Source organism: Vulpes vulpes, chromosome 14, assembly GCF_048418805.1.
Source record: "Vulpes vulpes isolate BD-2025 chromosome 14, VulVul3, whole genome shotgun sequence".
Classification (NCBI taxonomy): domain Eukaryota; kingdom Metazoa; phylum Chordata; class Mammalia; order Carnivora; family Canidae; genus Vulpes; species Vulpes vulpes.
This window is the reverse complement of record NC_132793.1, coordinates 113,424,437-113,444,639: the sequence shown is the minus strand read 5'-3', so window position 1 is coordinate 113,444,639 and position 20,203 is coordinate 113,424,437. Positions and strand designations below refer to the sequence as shown.

At 36.3% G+C, this 20,203-nt stretch overlaps 1 long non-coding RNA gene across 2 annotated transcripts; it reads right to left on the bottom strand.

The window, feature by feature from the left end:
- Positions 1–530: 530 nt before the first annotated feature.
- On the bottom strand, positions 531–9,806 carry LOC140595497 (uncharacterized). 2 transcript variants are annotated; one of them, XR_011997172.1, is made up of 3 exons: positions 8,481–9,806; positions 4,700–6,092; positions 531–2,526 (listed from the first exon to the last, which is right to left on the bottom strand). It is a non-coding gene; the product is annotated as an uncharacterized lncRNA (long non-coding RNA). The 2 variants fall into 2 exon arrangements; XR_011997171.1 differs by having other exon boundaries at positions 2,131–2,526; positions 3,513–6,092.
- Between the last annotated feature and the right edge of the window lie 10,397 nt (positions 9,807–20,203).

The window sequence follows — 20,203 nt, the reverse complement described above, 5'->3', positions numbered from 1 at the left end:
TGACTGTTGTACTTCCTTCTGAAGCTCCTTTTTGTTGCCCAGTCTGGCTGAAAGCAGCAGGGCCTGAACCTCAGCCAAGGGACAAAGGGCTTTTTTGGCTAAGAGAAGTAATTGTGGTCATGATGGGTCAAAGCAGGAGGGAAGTATTTTATGTGGTAACAGGGCCTACCAAATGTCAGAATCGGTGCCTGTAGGATGTTATTTAATTCTGCAAGTATTTCTAAGCACTTGCTTTGTTCCAGGCATACTCACAGGACTGGGACAACCCCATCCCTCAATGAACTCCCAAACTGGTAGAGGAGCCATTCATTCTGTTCATTCATTCATTTATTCATTCAATCTCTCCCTCCTTTGACCATAGAATTTAGTCATTAAGAACGTAACCTTGAAATAAGAGAAACAAGTTCATTCATTCATTTGAGAAATATTTGTTTGATGCCTACTACATGTCCAGAAGTGCTCAAGGCACTACAGAAATAAAAGTAGAAAAAATATAGATCTCTATTCTCAAGGACATTGATTGGCTGGAGTCTGGAGAGACAACGAACAATAAATTTATTTGTACACAAATAAATCATACAGTGTATTAGAAGGTAGGAAGTGCCATAGGAAGAAGAAAACAGAACAGGGTCAGGACTCTGGGGAACATGGGACACAGTTTTTACTGCAGTGTGAAACAAGTTTCTCAAGGTAGACCTTACTGAGAAGATGGCATGAACAGAGATAGGAAGCAGGGGAGGTAGTGGGCAGCCATGTAGATATTGGGATGGGGGAGAGGAAGCAGTGCCTGTAGGGGAAAAGCTAGAGACAAAGCCTTAATGTGAGGCCATGCCTGCTACTCAGGAACTATAAGGAAGCCCATGAGTTAGGCACAAAGAGGATAGGGAGAGGAGAAAGAGAGTTAAGACTGGAAGTAGACAATGCAAAGCCCTGTGTGTGCCATGGTAGGATTTCTTTGTTGAGTGAAGTATATGACAGTAACAAGATTCTAGCAGAGAATTACCATGATCTATCTCATGTATCCATAGGATTACTCTAGCTGCCATGGTGGGAATAAACCTTAAGTGTATAAAGCTAGAGGCCAGGAGGTTCAGCAAAGAGCCCATTTAAGTAATTGTAGGGAAAGACAACAGCAGCTCAGGCCCAGGTGGTGATTGTGGAGGGAATGGCAGGTAGCTGGATTCTGGACCTATTTTGAAGGCAGAATCAGATCTTTGGTGGATTAACTATGGTATCCAAGAGGAAAGGAGAAGTTGATGATAAGTATAAGGTTGGTGGCCTAAGAAAATAAGGACTATTCAGAGGCTGATTAAAAATACACTATTGGTACAATGGAATATTACTTGGCCATAAAAAAGAATAAGATCTTATCAATTGCCACAACATGGATGGACCTAGAGGATATTATGCTAAGTGAAATAAGTCAGTCAGAGAAAAACAAATACCATATGATTTCGCTCATATGTGGAACTTAAAAAAAACAAAACAAAGGGAAAAAAGAGACAAAAAAAAAAAAAAAACAGACTCTAAAATACAGAGAACAAACTGATAATTACCAGAGGGGAGGTGGGTGGGGAGATGGATGAAATAAGAGCACAGTTATTGTGATGAGGACTGAGTACTGTTCAGAATTGTTGAATCACCATATTGTACACCTAAAACTAATACATCACTATATTTCAATCATACCTGAACAAAAAATAATAATTTAATTTAATTTAAAAATGCAATATTGGACAAGTCTCCAAACTTCCATTTTCTTTTTCCTAAAATTGATACTAATAATAGCTGCAAGATAGAGTTGTTGTAAATAGTAAAAGAGATAATACCTGCAATGCATTCAATTTGTGAAGAGAGCACACAATAAGGATGAATAAGCAACTAAATCATGTAGCATGTGAAGGCAATGGAATGAGGCATCGAGGGGCTTGGGAAAGCACTGTACATGGTCAAGGGAGAGTAAGGAGTGATTGAATTGAATGATGGGACTGAGGTTTCTTTCACATATCCACTATTAGTTGTTCTGTTACCTTAAGTAAGTCTTTTTAACCTCATTCTTCCTCTGTTTCTCAATCTGCAAAGTGACATGGAGGTTGGTGAAATCAAGGGTCTGCATGTCAATCGAACAAGTGTTTTTGTAAATAAAGTTTTATTGAAAGGCAGCCACGATCACTTACTTCTATAGTGTCTAGAATAGCTTCCCAGCAATAGCAGTTTTGAATAATTGTGACAGGGACCATATAACCTACAAAATTTCAAATATTTATTATCTGGCCTTTTACAGAAAATTTTACCAACTCTTGATCTAGATCACAGTTTTTCTCATAGGTATAGACCTAGAGCCATGAAATCCGTTCTGCGAATGACACATTAGTCCGAATCCTAATAGAGAACATGTAATCCATGTGGATCAAGCTGAAAAGTGGGCATGAGAGTGATATGGGAGGTGTCTGATCCCACTCAAATTCTGACGCCACACACATCTAAGGTAAACCTTGAAGCATCTCCTCTTCATCCCTGGGGTTCCTAAGAAAACAGTTTGAAAAATAAGACTCATCTTTAGGGGCTTTTCCTGGTCTATAATTCCAATAGTATACAAACCAATGTTCAAAGTCTAAATGTACTCAGATCAAAAGTACACTTGTGGATGGGCACTGGGTGATGTATGAAAGTGGTGAATCACTATATTGTACACCTGAAACTAATATTACACTGTATGTGAGCTAATGGAGTTAAAATAAAAACTTAAAAAGTGAGAAGGACAGTAAAAACAGCTATCTGCAAGGATACTATGCCAGACAAACTTTATAAATTGGATAAACTAATAATTGGGTTGAAAGCCTCAAAATTGTTTTTTTCTCATGCATAGGAAGTAAATGTAAAGCCAAAACCCAATTCTTGTGGCAGATACTTTCAAAAGTTGGAGAGATAGGATTTCTACATTTCTGGCTTCTCCCTAATGTTCAATTAAGTTAAATGTGTCTTGTTTTCTTAATATTATGGGAATGCCTGAAAATTTTCAGCCTCAATCACTTTTGCCTTTTCTAATAAAGCTTCTATAATAATTTTATTTACCTTTTCTTACTCTATTTACTCTTGACTCCTCTACTTACTCCTGACTTACCTGTCCATGATAGCCTATATGTGTGTGTTCCCCTAAAATCACATATAGAAGCCCTAATCAACAATGTGATGGCATTTGGAAATGAAGCCTTTGGGAGGCAATTAGATTGTGAAAGTGGAGCCCTCATGAATGAAATTAATGTCCTTATAAAAAGAGATACCAGAGCGCTTATCTAGCACATGAGGACACAGTGAGAAGGCAACCATCTGCAACCCAGGAAGAGAGCTCTCCCCAGAAACCAAATCAGCTGGCACCTCGTTCATGGACTTTTGGCCCCCAAAATGGTGGGAAAATAATGTCTATTGTTGAAGCCATGCTGCAGTCGATGGTACTTTGTTATGGCAGCCTGAGTGGAATAACACACTGTGTCTCCAGCCCATTAACTCACCAGTCTCCGACCTCTCCTCTCAGGTAGTCCTTGTAAATTCACCTCTTACAAGCAGCATTGCTGAGTTGGCTAATTCTCTCTTCTCAACACTAGTCCAAAAGCAAGAAATACCTGTTTGTCAACATCGACAGTCTATTCTATACAGATATCCAATTATTAAATGTCCAAAATAAAATTAACCATCCCCCATACTAACCTCCCTTCCTGACTTCTGTTAATGTCACCTTCCTTCTCCTAGTCACCCAGTTAACCCAGGTTAACAAACCTAAGACTCTTATTTTCTCATTTATGGGTCTTTGCTTCACAAATCCAATCAACTGACAGTATATTATCCCATGTATATCCTGTGTATTATCTTATCTTCTCATGTATCTCATCTACTCCATTTCCACCATCATTTTCTAGCTCAATCCTGGTGACCTCTCCCCTAGACAACTGCAGTAGTCTTCTCATTTACTTCCCTGGCTTCATTTCTTTCTCTTCAAGACTATCTCTTACAAGGCATCCTGATAAATCATCTGCAAATGCAAATCTCATCATATTATCCCTCTATTCAAAAATTAACAAGTCGTTCTCCACTGCTGGTGGAAAAAAAGCCAGACACTTGTTTCTCATTCCAGTTCCTCCTCAAAATGTGGATTCTGTCTGCCTTCCTGTCTTCAATTCTCACTAGTCTTCTCTATCTACTCTATATGTAAGTTTGCAGGAGGTATTCGCCATCCAGTGAATACTGTCCTCACTTTCTCTGGCTTTTCTTCTATCTGCACTGCCTCCCCAAGCTTTGAAACATGTCCAACTCCTTCAAGACCCAGACAAAATCCTTTTTTCTCATGATGACTCTTCTGGTCCCCATTCCCTCTCCTTTAAATGTCATTTTAATTGGACCTTTAAAATGGCCTAATTTGGGGGGGGGGGTATATTTGCCAACATATAGCATATCACCCAATGCTCATCCCATCAAGTGCCCTCCTCAGTGCGCACCACCCAGTCAACCCCCCGCCTCCACCCACCTCCCCTTCTACTACCTCTTGTTTGTTTCCCAGAGTTAGGAGTCTCTCATGTGCGGTCACCCTCTCTGCTATTTCCCACTCATTTTCTCTCTTTCCCCCTATAATCCTTTTTACGACTTTTTATATTCCCCGAATGAATGAAACCATATAATGTTTGTCCTTCTCCGATTGACTTACTTCACTCAGCATAATACTCTCCAGTTCTATCCACATTGAAGCAAATGGTGGGTATTTATCATTTCTAATGGCTGAATAATATTTCATTATATACATAGACCACATCTTCTTTATCCATTCATCTTTTGATGGACACCGAGGCTCCTTCCACAGTTTGGCTATTGTGGACATTGCTGCTAAAACACCAGGATGCAGCCATCCTGGCGTTTCATTGCATCTGTATCTTTGGGGTAAATCTCCAGCAGTGCAATTGCTGGGTCGTACGGTAGTTCTACTTTTAACTCTTTGAGGAACCTCCACACAGTTTTCCACACAGAGTGGCTGCACCAATTCACATTCCCACCAACAGTGCAAGAGGGTTCCCCTTTCTCCACATCCTCTCCAACATTTGTTGTTTCCTGTCCTGTTAAGTCTCACCATTCTCACTGGTCTGAGGTGGTATCTCATTGTGGTTTTGATTTATATTTCCCTGCTGGCAAGTGATGGGGAACATTTTCTCATGTGCTTGTTGGCTATGTCTATGTCTTCTTTGGTGAAATTTCTGTTCATGTCTTTTGCCTATTTCATGATTGGATTGTTTGTTTCTTGAGTGTTGAGTTTAATAAGTTCTTTATAGATCTTGGATACTAGCCCTTTATCTGATAAGTCATTTGCAAATATCTTCTCCCATTCTGTAGGTTGTCTTTTAGTTTTGTTGACTGTTTCTTTTGCTGTGCAGAAGCTTTTTATCTTGATTAAGTCCCAATAATTCATTTTTGCTTTTGTTTCCCTTTCCTTTATAGATGTATCTTGCAAGAAGTTGCTATGGCCAAGTTCAAAAAGGGTGTTGCCTGTGTTCTCCTCTAGTATTTTGACGGATTCTTGTCTCACATTTAGATCTTTAATCCATTTTGAGTTTATCTTTGTGTATGGTGTAAGAGAATGGTATAGTTTCATTTTTCTGCATGTGGATGTCCAATTTTCCCACACCATTTATTGAAGAGACTGTCTTTTTCCAGTGGATAGGCTTTACTGCTTTGTTGAATATTAGTTGACCATAGAGTTGAGGGTCCATTTCTGAGTTCTCTATTCTGTTCCATTGATCTATGTGTTTGTTTTTGTTAAAATGGCCTAATTTTGATTGTGCTCTAAATTTTGCCTGCTTATGGTTCGTCCTGGGTAGCTTCAGCATTTAACATATAGTGTTTATTAGGATAATGCTAGCTGCTTTAACAAATAAATCCTCAAATTGCGGTGGCCTAACAATAAAAAATTCTTTCTCAAGTAGGAATCTAATGTGGGAGTTCCTACTCAGTGGACAACTTTTCTCCATGTGCAATTCAGGGGTCCAGGTTTTTTCCCTCTGGTAGATCTCCCATTTCTTAAAATCCTCGAGTCCTCTTTCTTTAGCCAGCTGAAGAGAAAAAAGAAGGTTAAAAAGCCACATTTCTTAATCATTTTTACCTAAACACACCAGTGATATTCATATTCTACTGCAAGAACAGGCACTTGGCCCAAGGCTGGGGGAGATATAGTCCCTGGCTAGCCATTCTTCCCTGGAAATAGCTCTATTCTGTAGAAGAGAGAATGGGGATTTGGGTTGGAGATCTTGTATTCCCTCTTCTCTGCCACACTCTGGCACATAGGGGACATTTTACATCAAAAATTTATTATTGGAACTGATAATATTTAAAATGTTCACCTTTTATCGATTACTTACAAGAGCCATTTTGTGCGAAGAATGATAAATTTATTATCTCCAACAAAAAGAGAAACTTTGCAATATAAAAAGAATGTTCATGTCTTTTGAGATAGGGAAACTTTGTTTCAGATATATAAATAATAATAATAATAGTAATAATAATAATAATATAATAAAACAGCAACACTTATTGAGCCATTGATTTTAACATTAACTAAGAACTTCCATACAAGTTTACTCAAGGTTGTAATTTGTTGAGCAAGGTTTTGAACCCAGGCTGTTTGACTCTAACGACCATGTTTCCAGGCGCCTGGGTGGCTCAGTTGGTTCAGTATCCAACTCTTGATTTCAGCACAGGTCATGATCTCAAGGTTGTGAGATTGAGCCCCGTATCTGGGTCCATACTTAATGCAGTATGCTTGTTCTTCTCCCTCTGCTCCTCCCCCACCCATCCCCAATTGCATGTTCTCTTGCTCTCTCTCTACCTCTCTCTAATTAATTAATTAATTAAATCTTTATTTTTTTAATTAAATCTTTAAAGACCACATTCTATCCATTACTAGTTCAAACTCTTTGATGTTCCATAGCTAAAATGTACTTAACAATAGAAGTCAACATTTATGAGTGCTTCCTGTAATATTTAACTTGCATTAATATCTATTATAACATAGTATGCTATTTTATAATTATATATTTATTTATAATTCCACACATACTAGTTATTATAAATATATAATTAACATACTATAATATGTTACATTATATATTATACATTATGGTACAGGTTAAATATTACAATGCCTCAATGGCATTTGCCTGGCATTTCAAGAGCAAATTAAAGTCCAAATGTTTCATCTCACATGTTAAATGTATATACTTGAGCCTGGCAAACAGAAAGCACCCATAAATGTCAACTTCTATTATATGTTATAAAGTATTATCATATGATGTATAAATGTAGATACCACAATATATATTATATATACACTATATGACATCACTACCATGTTCTTTATACAGATGAGAAAACTAAAGGACAAAGTAGCTAAATGACTCATTCTCAGTCTCACAATGAGGAGTGGCTCCTGCAGGTGTGAACATGGGCACCTGGATGCCACAGCCAGAGCTCTAAGCACAAAGGTTAGCCACCTGTGCTAATTCTCTTCATTCACAGACCTGTTTGTCTTCCCAGGCAACAGACTGTGAGGCCACGGAAGATGGAAAATGTGCTGTATTCATCAGTACACTCAAGTACCTAACATTACCTGGCACACTCCAATAAATATTTGCTGAATTGACTGGTTAAGTTCAGGGCAAACTGCTCCTAAGAGCAGGACTAGAGTTTAGAATCTGTGAGGTTGAGGAGAAGCAACAATTTCTGCCAGGTAAAGATAATAGCCTGGCATTTCAAGAGCAAATTAAAGTCCAAGTGTTTTGTGAACCTCTCACTGTTTGTCTTTCTGGTGAACTTCTGGGCAATGGATCAGGACTGGAGAGCCTATGCAATAAGGAGGCCATTTTCACTCACTCAGCCTGTCGAGAGCACCCTTGTAACTCTCTTCTTGTATGTCTCTCTGCCAAACATGGCTCAAAAACTCAAGAGACAGGAATATGCATTTCTTTTTGCATTAGAAGTTTGGGAAATATGTCTGAGACAGAGAGAAATCCCAGGTCTGCACAAGTTCATTTTCTATGTTTGGGGCATAAATAAAAATAAGGCCTGTCATGTGAGGAAGGGCTTAGGATTTCCTACTCAGGTGATGTGGCCACATAAACATAAAATAAATAATTAAGATTTGTGAGGGACTCTCTAGCTATCACAGAGCACAGTCATATACAGTATCCTGCTTAGTCCTTCAAAATCACACCCAGTCAAATCTTACCACTTTTGGGACACCTGGGTGGCTTAGTCAGTTAAGCATCTGCCTTTGGCTGAAGTTGTGGTCCTGCCTGAGGCCCTGGAATTGAGCCCTGCATTGGCCTCCTTGCTCAGTGGGGAGCCTGCTTCTCCCTTTCCCTTTGCCCATCTCCCTGCTCATGCTCTCTCTCACTCACTCTCTTTCTCTCAAATAAATAAAATCTTAAAAAAAAAAATCTTACCACTTTTTATCAAGCAAAAGGGAATGGGTTTTCATTTGGTTATTGGCTTGTATTGTTGCTGTTGTTCTGCTCATTTTTAATGAACCAATACTTAGATTTTCTGTGAAGAGTTCACACGTTGTTCTTCTGTCCTAATCAAATAGAAGTTACAAGAAAAAAATATGTATACATATTTTTGTATATACACACACACATATGAAAAAAAGACATTGCCAGGAATAAATGGGAAAAGAAAAGAGCCTTTCTTGGATGAGGAATGGAATAAAAACAAATGATTGAGAGGGGCTGCAGCCAGAAGCCTCTTCGGCTCTGAGACTGCAGCAGGGCTACAGATTCGGCTCCTACAGGGTGACTGAAATAAAAGTTAAGCCACCATCCGAAATGGGGAGCCAGGACTAGGTTCATGACTAACAGCCAGTGGATGGATACACACAATTTTTCCATGTATGAAAAGGAGAGGGGAATACCTGCTGCCTACCCCTACCTGGAGCTATAGATTGTAGCAAGCTTCAGGCCTGAGAAAGCCCAGAGGACACAGGCACCACCTTTCAACAAGGACTGAAATCAAGAAACATGCTGACTTGGAGACTGGATCTACAACATTCCCATTATCTGAGTATAGGATTCCTGACATACTAAGGTAAGACGCAGGGATTCAACTGGCCTGGGAGCAAGGAGAAGGCAACTATCAAATCATTAGGGAGAGTAGGGTTGATATAGATGGAGAGAGACAGAGAAATAAGTCTCTTTTAATTCTAAGTCAGATCCTAGGTTTTCCTTCCTAGCCTAACACTGATGGAATAGAAATCAGGAATTAGAAATGCTAGATGCCACCGCAGTTGGAGATACAGTAGAGCAAAGACTAGAAAGAATGATTAAAAGTGTGTGTGTGTGTGTGTGTGTGTGTGTGTATAGACATGTCTTATACCCCAAATGACATTATTAATATTCTCATTCCACTCATCTCCAGGGCCACAAAAGACTACAAGTATAACATTGGAGTCACTGACTGAACCAGAAGGCTTTGGACAGGGACACCAGGCAGAGCTGAGGGAAGATGCAGAACTAAAAATGCTGAAAATAAAAGCCCAGCACCCATTTTTCACTCAGTTCCCAGAAAGCCACCTCCCAGGTTTATGCCCACAGGCAAGAGCCTGGAGGATACTGGAATGTCTGTAGAGGACAGATAAGCCCAAGTGAAAAGACCTAGAGTTAATGGACAATTAGAGATTCTGCAAGGAAAGAGCTATCTGTTCAATTGCCCAGTAGTGAAGCCCACCACTCAACAAGTACGGACTTCACAAACTGGGTTTTCAATGAGCTTTCAAGTGCTTTTTTTTTCCCACAATATAAACAAACAGCAAAGAATCACCAGCTTCTTGAAAAATACTACTAATATAATAAACAGACCAACACAATTATTAGAAAAGAAAAGAAACAGATTAAATACTTGAATCAAAAGAAATTATCTTTAAAAACCATAAAATTCCCAGATAAGTAAAAGGTATTGCAACTATGAAACAGGAATAAGCACTATTTCAAAAGGACAGTTATATGACCACAAAAAAAGAGCTCTTCAAAATTAAAAATATAGCAAAAATATTTTTAATTAAATATAATATTTGGAAGATACACTGAGGCAATTTCCTGGAACCAGAGTTCAAAAAACTAACTATAGGAAATATTATTTAAAAAAAAATACCTGTTTAGGAGAGCCAACAACTAAAATTAGGAATTCTGGAGGGGGAAAAATGGAGAATAGAGAAACACAGAGATATAAATAACCAGAGATAATACAAGAACTTTGCAGAATTGAAGAACCTGAATGTAGAGATTGGAGGGCACCACTGAATGCTCGTGCAATCCTAGTGCAATAAATGAAAAAAGACACCGAGGCATAGTATTGTAACATTTTAGAACATCCAAAGAACCTAAAAGGATAGTGATTTTAAACTTAAAAGTCTGTACCAGCACAAGCTATCAATCAAATGTGGAGGTAAAGCAAACAGTTTTCTGAACTGGCAACATCCTTTCACCTGTCATGGATTCAGAAAGATAACGAGGGATGTGTTCTACCAATCAAAGTCTTGAATGGTAAACTAACCATTAAGTAAACTTAAAAAGAGTAAACAATGGATCCAAAAATATATGGACTTCAACCTGGGAAGGATGTTAAAGTAATTCTTACAATGATGAGAAAAGGGTGTCCCAGGCAACAGCTGCTCTACAGGCCCACACATCAGAGCAGACCAGCACACAAAGACATAGACTTCAGAAGAGATGCACTTGTCTTTTTCTATCTGATATTCTCTCTCTCCCTCTCTCTTTCTCTCTTCTCTCTCTCTTTCTCTCATGCACATACACCCATACACTCTTGACATATTGCTTATAGTGTCTGCATATACTAAAAAGAGATTATATTACCTTTTTGTGAGTTTTAGAATGAATAATACGTGTACAAAAAACTAAGCAATAAGGAATTTATTAACTCTAGAGAAAACAATATGTAAAGTATATATGCACATACATAAACAAGAAAGGAAAAATTAATCTTAGTACCCTGCATCATTAAGTGGTGAAAAATATTTACCTATCATAATGTAAATACTCATTTAAACAAAAAAAAAATATGGCTATATTGGAAGGGAGAAAGATAGAAGCAAATTATTCATCTTCCAAAATAAAAATAAATAGTTAACATATAAAACTAAAAAAAAGCAGTATATTAATATCTAAAATTGAAAAACCAAGAAACAGAAATATATGCATGTTATCTGGAAATATTGGTTTGGGTGGTAAATACAGAGACACTGAAGGATTTGAAAGAAGTTAGCCTTGGAGACTGATAATTAGGAGTGGATTCTACTATTATAGAAGTATTTGGCTTTTAAAACATGTTCACACGATATTGTGGTAAATCAAATTAAATTAAAAAGGAAAATTACAAAAATCCATTAATGTAATATACCATATTTAAATATTAATACCATATTAATTTTTAACTTAAAAATAAAAGGAAAAAGTATCCAACATAATTCAGAAATCATTCAAGACAAAATTCTTAAGAAATTGATAGAAAAATAAAATATGGGCAGCCCTAGTGGCTCAGTGGTTTAGCGCCGCCTTCAGCCCAGGGCCTGATCCTGGAGACCCAGGATCAAGTCCCACATCGGGCTCCCTGCATGGAGCCTGCTTCTCCCTCTGCCTGTGTCTCTGCTTCTGTGTGTGTGTGTGTGTGTGTGTGCGTGTGTGTGTGTGTCTCTAATGAATAAATAAATAAAATCTTTAAATAAAATAAAATATATCTAACCTAAAATAACAGCAAAACATATATGGTAAACACTGCTTTAAAAGTATTCAAGCAAAGAAACAAGATAATGATATCCTCTTTCTCTGCTTCCATTTGGCACTGTATTTGAGGCCCCAGACAATGCAATAAGATAAGAAAAAGAAATAAGAGGCATATAAGAATTGGAAAAGGATAAACTGTCCTTATTTCACATAGTAAAATTTTCTCATGAAACACCAAGATAATTATAGGACAATTATTTAGAATAAAAAGAGAACTCAGCAAGGTTTCTGGATAACAGATCCACATATTAAAGTCAACAAGAAATTCTACAATAAGTGCAGAAGGAAGACCTCTAAAAAATGCTCACTACATCCATGTTTATTACAAGAAAATGTTAGAAACCACTTAAATATTTATCAATAGGAAATAATTAAATAAATGATTTAATAAATTATAAACCAAATAACAATGAACTAGTGCTTAGTGTATGAAAATGGATAAATATCAAAAATATAACTTTAAAGAAAAAATGAGTTGGAAAATGTTAAGAATAGAATGCTAATATATTTAAATGTAAAAAAATATTCTTTATTGATATGCTATAGATTACAGTTAGATTCAACTGTTAGATACAAAGACTGAGGAAATAACAAGCATGACAGTTTATATTTTTCTCATATGGCCAACCTCTAAAGTAATTAGATTCCCAGTCCTCCAGCTGTTTCTCTGTCACCAGAGAATGCTTCTGCTCTGTAGGATCCAAGATGCATGCTGTGACTCCAACCATCATCTCCAGTGGCAGGTTGAAGAAAGGGGCAAAGAAGGTGGTTTCTCTTATTTTTAAAGAGATTTCCAAGTAATTAACAAAATGCTATTGCCTTATCTTAAAAGTCAAATCTTACTACTAAGAGTACACTTATTTCAAGGACAATTAGGCAACAAAATCTTCCTTCTAAAAATCAAGATTCATCTATTCTAAGGAAGAAAGGGAGAATGGATTATGGTAGGCAACTAGGTAATGGCAAACACTTAGTTTCCAATAACATTCTAATGAGATTTAACAATTATCTCTAATTAATGAAGAAAGGAAATGGGATGGGACAATAACACACAGGGAGTTGATCTGTTTCTGTGATGGTTATTTTTTATTTTTAATTTTTTAAAATTTAATTTCAATTCCAATTACATAACACACAGTGTAATATTAGTTTCAGATGCACAATATAGTCATTCAGTATTTCCATATATCAGCCAGTGCTCATCACAATATGATGGTTATCCCTTAGGAAGCATTATTTGAAGCAAATGTGTCAGATATATTAAGATTTGACAAAGTGGGGTAGTGGGCTTGTGGATATCATCATATCATTCCTTTTTACTTTTTCTAAATATTTCACATAATTAAAAAATCCAGTTAATTTTTAAAAGCTTAATTTGTTTACCACAGTTCTATTAAAAAATAAAAATCATTCTAAGCACACACACATACACAAGCAACTTAAAAAAAAGAAAAGAAAAGAAATAATACCTAAACGACATGATGTAGCTTCACTACAAATTGTTTCCTACTTGGAGCTCCAGCTATTTTAATTTTTATAATAAAACTTCAGGTTCATTTAATTACTAAAGTTTGACTATGCCTAATAAATCCTCATCATTGGTGTTAATTAGCATTAGTTGAACACCTACCACATGGAGATGACTATGTTGGGCTTTCTTCTTAACACTGCATGATAGAATATGTTCCAGATGTGAATTCACTTGTGTTGCATTGGCCTATGAATTCTGGAGGATTCTCTAAATTTCTGATTCTCTCTGCAAAGACCAGTGGACACCCCAAATGATTTAAACTGTTGTTCTAGTGAAATAGTACTCTTTCAGAAGAGTAAGACAGAAGAATAACAGACTATGAGCACATTCTTTCACTCCTCTCTAACAAAGATCTATTGAGCAACTAAAATTGAGCCCCCTGGCTCCATATCTCTGCTTAGTTGAGAACTTCCACTGAGGAGCATTTAATGATACCACCACACATAGATTAAATCAGATGCCCCTTCACTTATCTGCTACAGTATTCTACTTGCTTGTACCTTAGAACTCTTCCCTATCTCACATCCTTCACTATATTCCGAATGTCTGTTTACTTGTTTATCTGCCCCCAAAGACGGATCTTTCTAAGGGAAGATGCACTGTTTTGGTCACTGTGGTATTTTCAACACATAGTCCAGGGCATGGTACAGAGAGGGTGTTCAATAAATATTTTTTAATAAATGCCATTGTCCTAAACACTGATGTTGCTACTTGATCAAAAGTGAGTAAACACATATGCAGTATAAAGCTTTCTTTTATTACTTCTAATTTACAAAACTATAAAACACTCTAAAATGTATAACTGTCAAAATTAATCTCTGAATGTTCATTATAGTAAGTGCTCTTGGAATTTGCTTCGATTAAGATAGCAAAATTTAGAGGGTCCAATTACTGGGAAAACATCACAACTATCAACAGAAGAATCACAAGTAACAACCTTCAACTAGGTTGGTGTACTGAAAGATTTAGTGTGAATAATGGATTTTCAGAATATCTACATCATCAAGAGAAATGGCAAAGAAAAACAAAATTCTGTTCAAATGTTTAGACGCCTCATTCATTTCCTCTTTTTCCAGTAAATTTTCATTAGACACAACCCTTAATCTTTTCAGATTTCACTTCCTGTGGGGATACAAGAGTCTTTCCAAAACTTTACCAAGTCAGTGACTGAAGCTTCTTAGGATGGACTCTTCCTTAACCTTCTCCAGCTCATGCTCCTCAAAAATCACACTGTTAAGAAATCTGGGTTACATCCACTTTTTAGAAGAAGGCAATGAACTGCACACATGTAAGGAAACCATTGTTCTGCTTATCATCTGTATTCTTTATGGACTTAAAAATCACAAGAGTAGTATTGTTGATAATATTATTGCTATTTGTAATGGGTTGTAGAGTATTTCCCCCAAAACTCATGTTCACTCAGAATCTCATGTGCCCTTATTTGAAAACAGGGTCTTTGAAAATGTAATTAGTTAAGTATCTCAAGATGAAATCACCCAGAATTTAGGGTTGGCTCTAAATCAAGTAACTGGTATCTTTATTTAAAAAAAGAAAAGAGGAATGAGCAGAGAGAGATTCAAAGAAAAGGCGAGAAGAAAACATGGATGCAGGGATTGAGGTTATATCTGCCATAGCTAGAGGTAGCCAGTGACTGCCAGAAGCACCAGATACCCCAAAAGGCAAAGAAATACCCTCCCCTAGAGCCTCTGGAGGGAATGAAGCTCTGCTGACACCTTGATTTCAGACTTCTGGCCTCCAGAGCTGTGAGAGAACAAATATCTGTTATTTAAGCCTCCTATTTGTGTCACTTTACTATGACAGCTTTGAAAACTAAAACACTACTGGTTTTGAAAACACCAAACCGATAATTGCATCGCTGGTTGAAATGGTAAAAATACTACACTACTGCAAAATACAATAAAAAAATAATTCTATCACTGGGAAGAATATAAGGAAGCAGGAATTCCTGGGAAGAATTCTTAGGAAAACTGGGCTCTACCTTGGCCAGAGCCACGTTCTATGATCTGTGGTGAGCACAGAACAAAAAAGTGTTAATTGGGGTGGTAATCAATGTTGCTCTCAAGTGACCAGTAAAAGTGGTTAATTATACACCATGTCAAATGCATTCTTCCAGAAAAAGTCACTTTTTTTAACTGAAAGAGAAGTTGGAAATTATAAGACTCCATAAATACAATAATAGTTGGAATTATTAACACTTCTCAAGGGCTCATGTTTCAGACACTTCTCCAGTGTTGACTTGTCACCACTCTGTACATTAGACATTCCGCTGACACCTGTTTTGCAAACGTCACACAACGGATTGGAAGCTCCATGAGTACAGTGAATTTTATCCATTTGTTTGCTGAACATTGCCCAGCACATACTAGACACTCAACAAATACCTGGTGAATTAAATGGAACTGAGACTTGCCCAAAGAAAAACACAGCTAGTAAGCAATGAAACCAGTAATCTAGAATTTGTACCCAGGTAATAGAGCTTTTGGAATCATACTCTTAACTAGCACCCTATCCTGCCATTGATAATGCATGTGTAGACTTAAATTTCAAAATCTTTAAATAAACCAAGACAAACCATTTCAGAAAATTTGCAAAACAGAGAAAAGGAAATAACCAGCCAGTAAACTGCCACTTAATTGTTGAGTATTAACATTCTGCTGATATTTCCTCCTAAGGACTTATTCTCTTTGTGTTATGTATTTTTATCCCAAACTTATGTTCAAACTTAAATACACATTCTGCTTTCTAAATTTGTCATTGTGGCAAGCCATATCTCTACACCATTATAAATTTTTCATAGACAAAACATTATATAGTTTACTGAAAAATAGTTATATAATTTACCTCAAGTGTTCCCTATTCTCGGACATAGGTCATTTCCATTGTGTTTTTCACTACAAATAGTTCTCCAGTAGATATCTTGGCTCATAAACTTTTAAAAATATTTAGGATTATTTCCTTAGGATATATTCCAGAATTGAAAAGGAAAAAAATAGGACTACTAGTTCAAGTGGTATAAAAATTTTAGAGGTCATTATTACTACCTACTGATGAAATATTTTTCAAAAAGGACATACTGGTTTATTCTCACACCAGCAATGTATGAAAGTGAGAATGGAATGTAGTGGCTACTTTATACACTAAAATATATATTAATTTCATAAGCAATAAATTATACTTCACTAATTTGCATTTTTTAGAAACTAGAATTATATATATATTCATATATATATGTGTGTGTATATATATATATATATATATATATATATATATATATATGCTATGACCCACCCACTTCACTCCCAAAGAAATGCATAAGAGATATGTGTGCAGGGCAGCCCCAGTAGCTCAGCGGTTTAGTGCCACCTTTGGCCCAGGCCTGATCCTGGAGGCCTGGGATCGACAACCATGTCAGGCTCCCTGCAGGGAGCCTGCTTCTCCCTCTGCCTATGTCTCTGCCTCTCTCTCTCTCTCTCTCTCTCTCTCTCCCTCTCATAAATAAAATAAAATATTTTTTTAAAAAAGAGAGAGAAATGTATGCACATGTGTATATGTGTCTACCGCAGGAGTTTTGTTCATGATGCCCAAACACTGGAGACAACAGAAATGTCCACCTTAATAGAATGAATAAATCAATTGAGTGTATTCATAAAATGAAACACTACAGAGAAAATTAAAAAGAATGAACTACTACATGCAATGATATGATTTCCTCTCACAGACATTATGTTGCATAAAAAGTCAGGCACAAAAAGAAAATACTTTATAATTCCATTTATATTGTGTTCAAGGACAGGCAAAACTAATCCATCATCATGTAAGTCAGAATGATGATGGGGGGAAAGGGACTGTGGGTATTGACTGGGACAGGACATGATGGAGGACTCTGGGTGCTGGAAAGTTTCTAAATCTTGATCTGCACATGGGCAGATGGGCGTTATACAGGTGTAGAAATTCATTGACCTTAAAATTAGTTCAATTTATTATGCAAAGGCTATACTTCTACGGAATGGGAAAAATGTAAAAATAAAAATAAATAGCAAAGCATGAATTTTGAAGGACTACATAAGTATATGAACCCTCTTGTGAAGGTCCTTTAAGGTAAATGGTTCATTGCTCCATTTTATGGGAGTGAGAATTGGTTTTTGGATGATATCATGCTTTGCTGTTCAGGGAGTTAGATAATGAACTCACTGAACTATTTACACATATGTTTGAAGGTTATAGAAAACTGGAATGGTGCCCAAAAGACTTAAAAAAGTAAAGGAAGTCATTTTAGCAATTACCATCTGGCAAATCTACCACTTCAATTATTATTTAAATTACTCTTTTAGGGACAAAAAATTATAAGCATAAAAAAGAGAAGAAAAGCATATAAAAGTCTTCAGTAACTAGGAATGGAACAACGTTAGGAGACAGAACTGCATTCTAATCTGGATTTTTTAGTAAATGATTTCCAGAACACCATGGTTCCCTGTTTTTTTTTTTTTTCTACCTTCCTCTTTTTTTCATTCTCCTTTGCCTCCCAATCTTCCTCTTTTCCTTTAAATATTGGTGTTCTCCTGGGCACTATCTCCCTAGGTAATTGCATGTAATTCCATGACTTTAAGTAGTACCATCTAGAAACCAATGCCTCCCAAATTTACATCCCCACATGTGACCTCTCACCTAAACATCAGGCTGATCTAACTGCCCACTTGACGTCTCCATTAGGTGTCTAGTACATGTCTCAAATTTAAGATTTTGATTTTCTATGCACACTCTACTCCCCAAAACTACTCCTCTCCCAGCTTCTCCATTTTAAGATGAAGTAATCACATACTCCTCAAAGATCAGAACCCAGACATAGAAACAGATCATGACATGGGAAAAGCCCCTTTCCACATAATGCTTTTGTTCCTAGCATTTATCACCACTTCCCATGTCATGTAGTAGAACTTGTATTATCTGTGTCTCTGAACGAAGAATGAAAGCTCCATGATGGCAGGGATTTTGATTAATAGTGGTATCACCAATGCCTAGAACTGTGTTTGGCATGTTGTAGGCACCCGGAATATGTTGGTTCAAGGAATGAATGGTCTATTTAACATCACATATCCTGATTGAAATAATTTGTAATAATAACATGAAGGACCACATTTAGTAATACTATCATTTACTCATTGGGTTGCTGTAACGTTTAAATGAGATAGATTATAGAAAATGTCTTTTTTTTTTTTGTAATAATAAAATGGCAAATTGTTCTGCTGGTCTCTACAGGACAATGGCCTCACAACACTGATATTGGCATTTGTAGTTGAGAGGTCAGAAAGTTTGTGTCCTGAATCTCTCCCTGACTATTAACTGGGGGCCCTTAGGGGTATATGTATAATCTCTCTGAATCTAGATACTGTCATCCATAAATTGGAGATAATTAAACGTGCCTCACAGGGTTATAATGCAAATTACTTTAAATGATGCAATGTTTATGAGCATGCCAAGTAAGTACAAGGTCCTCAAACAAAAAAAAAAAATGACCAAAAACTCAAGTGTCTGCATTTATGTAAATTATACCATTGAGGATTATGCTTTCTTGAAGGTACAAGTATTATTCCTAAATAATAGTTATCCTTTTCCTCCACATTATAAATACATACTTACTGTAGAACTTGTGAACCCCCCATTGAAATATCTTTTAAGTGAAGTTTGTTTAGAATTCTACCTCCTTAAAAACATGACTTACAAAAGCTGTATTTCTTTCTTGTGAGGTCTCATTTACTGTCTATAGGGTTGATTATAATAATATGTGTTAAAAAAATTTTTTATTATTTCCATGAGTGAAATTTCCAAATGTCATAACTGTATAAAAGGGAATGGAACCCTCAAACTGAGGGTTGCTGAAGTGGAGGTAGGTGGGGGATGGGGTAACTGGAGGATGGGCATAAAAGAGGGCACATGATGTAATGAGTACTGGGTGTTATATGCAACAGATGAATCACTGAACTCTGCTTCTGAAACTAATGATACACTATATGTCAACTAATTGGATTTAAATAAAATAAGTTTTTAAAAGGGGAGAATGGAAACCATTGGAGCTTTGAGTGAACTTTGCCAAATTTTCTCCAACAAACATAGTAATAATTTATACTAAAACCAGTAGTATGTGACTGGGTATTTCCTCCCATTCTCATGCACTATTGAATTTCAGTGTGGGGGAAAGAACACAAATACCATTGTGATAAATAAACAAAAAAATCTTATTTATTTTTATATTTAATACTATATTCTATCATTTTAAACAATGACATCATTATATTTGTAAAAACAAATATTACTATATTTTTGTTTTTAATTCAAAATTTAATCCAATTATAGTGATTTTCAACTCTTGCTGACACAATTCCATACATCTTTATATGGATAGAAAAATGTAAGGACAGGTAGGTAGTTAGCAAAGGAGAGAAGAAAGAAGGGGGAAATAAGGTTTTATTAGAAATAGAATTAATTCTCATTATTCATGGACTCTGTACTTGTGAATTTGCCTACATGCTGTGTTGTGGTGATCACTTTGCAATATATACAAATATCTAATCATTATGTTGTACACTTGAAACTAATGTAACATGTCAATTATATATCAATTAAAGTTTTTTAAATAAAATTAACTCCCAAATCAATACTCACAGTGTTTACTTAAATAGTCATTCACTAATACCTATAGAACAGCAAAAATTTGAGAGACCCAAATTGAGCATTCCCCAAAGGTCAAACAAGAAATGCTCTGTCTTTCTGTTTTGGAGTAAATAGGTGTCCGTTGGAGGCACCTAGGTGGGTCAGTTGGTTA